This window comes from Phoenix dactylifera, chromosome 1 (genome assembly GCF_051530095.1).
Source record: "Phoenix dactylifera cultivar Ajwa chromosome 1, Ajwa_hap1_PhDact_Kaust_v1.1, whole genome shotgun sequence".
NCBI classification, from domain to species: domain Eukaryota; kingdom Viridiplantae; phylum Streptophyta; class Magnoliopsida; order Arecales; family Arecaceae; genus Phoenix; species Phoenix dactylifera.
The window spans coordinates 33,402,204-33,408,352 of record NC_143190.1 but is presented as its reverse complement, the minus strand read 5'-3'; positions in this window follow the sequence as shown (position 1 = coordinate 33,408,352).

The following is a 6,149-nucleotide window of genomic DNA, read 5'->3' as shown; positions in this document are numbered from 1 at the left end:
TTGCCCAAACTAAAATATATCTTTGCCTATGTCATAACCATGAAATACACAAGTTTATGCTTAAAATTTTGATTTAAAATAACTTGTGAGAAGCTATGAATCCTTGAGCATAATGAAAATGTTGTTTGCATGATATACATCTATATGATACATAAGATTATTTCTTTATTCTGCTCTTTCATATAAATTACTTGAGAATAATAAAAAGAGAGAGAGATAAAGAAAAAAAAAATGAACATTATTCAAGAAAAGTAAAATCTAAGTAAAGGCAAATACTCCAATCTTAAGAAAAAGCAAAACAAGCATAATATATTCAGCACATTTGTGAGACTTGTATGAGCATTCTTTAGAAAGGGATAAAATTCGTAATTAATTACACTTAAATAGGGGGAGTTTGAAGTGAACATTTTAACCTTTCTATATTGCTCATCATAGGGATGGTGCCAATGAGGAGGCTAGTGGTAGTATCCAGCACTATTTGATCTAACTATTCGGTGTAGGGTATATTAGGGGCGGCACAAGAGGGAGGCTAGTGGTAGTACCTCGTGCCCCTTCCAACTCCACTGGATAGAAAGCAAATAGAGTATAGAGCATAAGAAAGTAAAAACGAAAAATAAAATCAAAATGTTCATTAATTGGTTAAGAAAAAAAATTCAAAAAAAAATAAAAAATGAATGACAAAGTAAATGAAAGTATATAAGAAGAATCAAGTCAAGTTTTAATCATTTGAAAACACACCTTAAGGATGAAATCAGTGCAAGATTATATTTAAATAGGGAAAGATTATTTGAAAAGAATTAATTTTGATTCTTGACATGCTTGTTCTTAATATTTTAATGCATGACTTAACACATAATATATTTTGCATGTGGCATGATATTTTGAATTATGGGTTCTCAATATTTTGTAATGCTCCATACTTGGATAATTTGATTGAATGTTTGAAATATTACATAAATTTTTTTTTGGTATTATTAAAGAGAAATTTTGGATTTGTCGTTCACGATCATTTTTGAAATCTAAAAGTTGAATAAATTTGTAAAAAGGAGAAGAGAAGGATATCTCTATTTAGGAAAAATGAATTGATTTTGTTTTATCCTTCAACTTGCCTAACTTTGGTACATAATGTTCTAATTCATACCAAAACTCAACATTAAATACAAAGATTTTGAATATGCTCTAATATGTTTGAAATATGTGTTTTCAATCGTAATGATTTAAGATGAGCTACAATGTGGAAGATACATATCTCAAATTATAACTTTAAAAGCCTTCTTGAAAATCTTTATGAAGTTCAGAATCCGATTTCGTATAAAAGCTTAAACTTAATTTAAAAATGCTTATATCGTAACATCTTTGTAACCTTTGTTATATGCTTCAATAGTCCCAACATTCAAAAGAATAACTCAATATGATTCCTAAATAAAAATCTTAACTTAAGAAAAATAGAATTAATTTTGATGCCTTGGTTGATTGCTCCGATACGCATCTGAAATATATCATTTCTTATCTTTAAAGTGTACTAAAATTAGTTTAAATGATGTATTTTTCAATAATCTTGATTGCAAACAAATGTTTCTAAATATATGACTTTATTTTGATATTAAAAAGATTCATTGTATTTCATATATATATTGCTGTGAATCTATGAGTAAGAAATTAAATTCTATGAATATTCACTTGAATGATCTTCTATATCCCTTTCTGCATGATTGTTGCTTCCATCACTAAAAGAAAAAGCTATTTTTAAAAGAGTGAATGATCTTAAAGCTAGAAACATTTCAGCTCACTCAAATGACTCTTAAAAGAAAGAAAATGTAATTGCTTTTGAAAGAAATTGAGCTTCAAATGAATTATTTTCTGGTTAATATTTCAGAATATTTTCTCAAAGATTAAGAGGAAGCATAACTTGTTCTTGAAAGATTAAAAAGAGTGATTGCTACAAATTTTGAATAATTCTAGATCACTCTACATTCTTGATATCATAGAATTTCAGTTTTATTCACGCTTATCATCAAAATCTGAAATTCAACAAAAAGAAAAGAATGATGAAAGAAGATTACATATTTTGAGGAGGAGCTTTAGATATTTAATCTAAATGCATTATGTATCTTATTCAAAAGTCACTTTCACTTGATGCATTCCTTAAATGTTTTATGGATTGATTTTGATGAACCTCTTTGTGTTGCCATTGCTTGCCTTGAGTTGAGTTCTATAAAGGTTGTTTCAGGAGGAGAGATCATATGGAACTTAATCGCATAAATCCATAACTAAAGAAGAGAGAAAGAATACTAAATGAGAAGTGTTCCTAATACTTTCCATTATATAAATATCTGAAATTTAAATATGAAAATCTCTGTAATACATCTTGAGGCTTACTATTTGATTAATATATTTTATGCATCAATCATGAACCAAATTGCAATTCAATCAGTTGATCTTAAGAGCCTGTAGCTTAATGAAAAAGGGAGAGAATAATATGTTGAATTTCCTTGAGTATCTCTTGTGAACACAAATTTAAAAGTAGCTCTACATATGATAGATCTATAGATTTTAAAATGCACCTAATTGGCAAATCAGTTGTTCTGAAAATTATTTGAATACGAATTCTATCTGTCTTTATTAGAAAAACTATTTTGGAATTCACTAATGAGTTCTTATTGGCTTGCTCTTTAGAACTTCAATTTTGTGCCAATTCATTTTTATATGTATCAAAATGTGCTTCTTTTTAAAGGAATAAAAGAAAGTCTTTAAAAGAGCTCTAAAGGAACTTTCAAAGCTTTGAATTTTATGTATGCTCTAAGATATATCATAAATTGCATGAATTCATGTTTTGGTATTTGTGCCCGAATGCTTTTATTATCATACAAGAACTTTGAAGCCATTAAGAATTAATGATCCAACATGATGTTATTTTTTTTTTAGTTTTGATCTTATACTCTGAAAATTAATGAAATTGCTCTCATGTTGCTAAATACTTAATATATTAGGCAAAAGATCTTAAATGAACAAGCTTTCATACTTGTTATTAAAGATCTTTCAAAAAAAAAGGGTTAGATTTCCATTCGTGCCTTCTTTGAATATCAGTCTTGATACTTCTTGAATTAACTTGAAAAAGGTTCCACCTATACTTGATTTGAAAACTATCTTTGAAATTACATTCGATGTACTCTCATTATAATTTGCTCTGAAATCATCTTAATTGGCTCTGATCTATGCTCATTAAACTTATTCTGACATTATTGCCTTGAGTTATATAATTCATTTTTGCAATAATTCGACATGCATTGACTGAAAATCAGAGTACAATAAGGAAAAGGAATATTTGAGTATCATTTGCTGCTTTGTGCTTAATGTTTCATTATCTTGCAACCTTTTTGATGTTGTCAAAAAGGGGGCGAAATATCTGAGTATATGCTCATAATGTTTTATGTGTTGATTATGTTAAGTTGATTAAATCTAAAACATTATCATGAAGTATGTTTTAAATATGCATGTTTTCTACTTCATGCAACTTAGCTATGCATTAGTTCTAAAACACAATCTATTTTATATTGCATGTACTTCAAGTTTTGCCATCATCAAAAAGGGAGAGATTGCTGACCCAAAGATTAATTTTGATGATCATAAAATCTTGAAGTATAATTACTAATGTTTGTGTTGCAAGAAGAAAGATAATTTGTTTTGCAAGGAACATAGCAAGTTGAAAAAATACAAGAAGGTCTCAAAAGCTCTCAAAAAAAGTTGGAAGAAAGCCACACTTCGTTGGCCCAAGTTTCAAGTTCAAAGGATTCAAGTTGGAGTAGCAAATTCAAAAAAAAATTCAAAAGAACAGTCCTCAAGTCGACTCTGGCACTCTGGAGTTTCAAGGAACAGTGCTCGAGTCGACTCCTACTGTTCACGAGCCGACTCCCGCAGAAAAAGATAGAGAGTTGATTTTCAGTGCTACAGTGCTCGAGTCGACTCCAACTACAGTCGAGTCGACTCCCAGCTACAGTGCCGGCAGACTCCTATTCACGAGTCGACTCCTGCTTCAGCCGAGTTGACTCGAGCACGCTGGGAGGCATAACGGCTAGTTTTTTCTCAACTCCAACGGCTCTATTTTTATCTCTAACGGCTAGATCTTTGTTCCCACGCCATCCAAAGCTATAAAATCAAAAAAAGAGCTATGAAAGAAGTTAAGGAAGTGGGAGAGAACACATAGGGAAGAGATTTCAAGAGAAACCTCCCAAAAGCACAAAAGGATCATTCAAAGCAAAAGAGAGAGAAGAAGAGCATTTGAGTGAATCCCAAGGCTTTCTCTCCAACTGTGTGCTGCCTCAGTGATCCTCTACCTCGTGCGAAATCAGAAGAGGGTCAAGTAAAAAATAAGCCGAGTTTCTTCATTTACAAAACTTGTTTGAGGGCTTCTTCTCTTTACTCTATTTGTTTACATTGTTATATCTGCTTGTTTAAGAAGCTTGTATTTGTTTTAAACTCTTGTTCTAATATCTTGTAACTTGATTCAATCAAGGGATTGAATCAAGGAGTTAAGGTTTGTTGGTGAGCCAAAGGAAAAACCAACGGTGTAAGGTTGTGGTTGGTGAACCGGAAAAAACCAACCGGGTTTGATTGTGAATCCGGAAAAACAATCGAGTGGTTCTAGTTGGTGAGCCTGTGAAAACCGACCGACTTCGTTGTGATCTCGAGAAAACAACAAGTTAGGTTGTGAGCTTTTAAATAACCGGCTGTAATCTGAGGGATTATAGTGAAATTTCTAAGAGGTCTTGGGAAGTGGATGTAGGTGCTGGGGTGCACTGAACCACTATACGTTTGTTGTGTTTGTGATGCTTTCTTTTATTGTTTAATTTTCTCACTTACTTACTTAGATAAATATCTAATTGAATTGCTTGCTTAACTCTTATCCGCGCATCCTTTAGTTGCAAGTATATTCAAATTGTTTAATCAAGTTTCATTTAATAAAACTGCATTAAGATTCATTGTATTGAAATGCTTGCTTGGGGAAATCTAGACTAATTGTTTATTAGTCCGCTGTTTAATAGTTTTAATCTTGATCAGATTAGAATCAAACTGTTGCTAAGTTTAAATTCCACTGTGCATCTATACAACTTAGCTTAATTAATTGAAAAGTTTAGAAGTAGTTGAAAAGTTTAGAACTAGTTGAAAAGTTTAGAACTAGTTGAAAAGCTTTAAAAGACCCAATTCACCCCCCCTCTTGGGTTGTATCTACTGGGCAACAGATAGTTTTCAACAATAAGACCCTGATGGCCCGACACAACGAGATGGTTGCATCGGATGAAGCTCGGTCTGAGGAGGGGTCGAAGAACCTCATCAACGACATGACGAAGGGCTTTGATAAGTGCTAAATAATGGATGAATTAATATCTTACTCATAGCACTTATCATTATTTTTATGCATATATTTTAAATTTAAACATAAAAAAATTCATTCCCCTTCATCATTGCATTTTAATAAATTATTATAAATAATTCAAGTTTGATTATTTTTATTGATCGAGTCTAATGTATGCAGGTCAAGTCAAATTCATTAATTTCTGAACCCAAATTGCACGCACCCTGCAAATTAGATCCTCTCAGATTTTGATTCAGCCATTCATCCCAATTTCCCTGCATTACATCTCAGCCATTCGCATTCAATTTTTTCACGCATTCAACCATTAAAACAAGTCCCTTTCTTCCATGTGTGCATGGATCTTGTCCTAGCCCCCTGCTTCAAAACAGAGCCAAACTGCATCCTCTTCTTTTGGCTTGATCCCAGTTGTCCACGTATGAAGTCTCACACGACATTCCGCTCTCCCGAAAATTTTTTTCATCCCGTTTACATACTCCTCTTCACCCGGATTCTTCCCAGATTTCCTCCCATCCACATGTCTTCTCTCTTCTGAACCAAGCCATCCTTTTTCCGGATTTCTCCCAATCTTTACGTGATTCCTCCCATTTGAAATCAAGTCCTAGAGTTCAAACTTCCCAGCATCTTCATCTTCTTCCGCTAGCTTATCCTCTTCTCCGGATCACGTCCACAAACTAAATCCCCTGCATCCCGACTCGGCCGCACCCTCCACATCTTCCTTTGTTTCGGAACCAAGTATTAAGATCCTAGTTTTTTTCGTGATCCAGCTTCATCCCCT